The sequence below is a fragment of the Mastomys coucha genome, unplaced genomic scaffold, assembly GCF_008632895.1.
Source record: "Mastomys coucha isolate ucsf_1 unplaced genomic scaffold, UCSF_Mcou_1 pScaffold7, whole genome shotgun sequence".
NCBI classification, from domain to species: domain Eukaryota; kingdom Metazoa; phylum Chordata; class Mammalia; order Rodentia; family Muridae; genus Mastomys; species Mastomys coucha.
Window position 1 is genome coordinate 55,440,967 of NW_022196913.1, and position 1,242 is coordinate 55,442,208.

A 1,242-nucleotide genomic window follows, 5' to 3' on the forward strand; every position below is an offset into this window, starting at 1 on the left:
ATGGGTTCTATTGACTGAAAGACAATGCTCAGGATTCTGGGGGATTTGATGAGGGCTGGCTTTACAGATTAGCAAAGATTACCAGGTTAACACTTCCAGGCCTGTACATCGCAACTCTTCCATTGAAGCGGAAAAACCTGCATATCTAACAATTCTGATTTCTCCTGTGTAATCTGTAAGCTGTGCCCTCTAGGGGTTCCTTCCTCAAGAGACCCTATTTTGCATATGCAAATATCCCAACATCCTAAAACATCCGAACTCCCTATGGTTCCAGTTCAAGCATTTGGACACAGCATAAGCCACGCCCACAAGTTCTTTTGGCAACGTGTACTTTTACCCTTTTTAGCCCAGCTGTGCGGTGTTGGGTGTCTGAGGACAACATCTTTGCTTTGAAACTTGAAATTTTAAATTATTTTTAGTACTTGTAGCTTGTTCCTAGTGAGTGATGTATTGAATATAACAAGAGTCTTATTAACTAAAATTCCTTATGGCACCACAAATATTTTTAACTCTCTCTCTCTCTCTCTCTCTCTCTCTCTCTGTGTGTGTGTGTGTGTGTGTGTGTGTGTGTGTGTGTGTGTGTGTTTATACACATGAGTACAGGTATCCACAGAGGCCAGAAGAAAGTATCAGACCATCTGGAACAATGAAGTTAGAGGTGGTAATTGTCTGGTCCAAAGGGAACTCCAAATCTCCGAACTCTGGAAGGCGGTCCAAATATTCTGAAATGAGCTCAGCTTGAACTATGGGAGGATTTCTGGAAGTTAGAAAAAAAGCAAACATTCCTCCGAAATTTTTGAAACTTGTTCCAAGCTACCAAAAAGTCATTTCGCTTACCTCAGGCAGAAGGGACTTAAGGCTATCTGAGGTGCCTATTAGCATACCAAAGCTATTGCTGGCCTCCAGGCTCCCTCAGTGTCACAAACACCTGCTACACAGTTCGGAGTCCATATAGGCATCCTAACCCTTCTCACCTCTGTTACCCCAAATTACTCACCCACCCAGCTGCTCATTCTCCTTTCAACGCTGCAATTCTTACTGTTGTTGTTTTCTTTCTCTCTTTCTCTCTCTCTGTCTCTCTCTCTTTCTCTCTCTCTGTCTCTGTCTCTGTCTCTGTCTCTCTCTCTCTCTCTGTCTCTCTCTCTCTCTCTCTCTCTCTCATCCTATGACCACACCACAGGGCAGTCATGTCCCCAGTTTACACAATTGTGAGCTGTCTGACTTGGGTGCTGGGAACTGGAC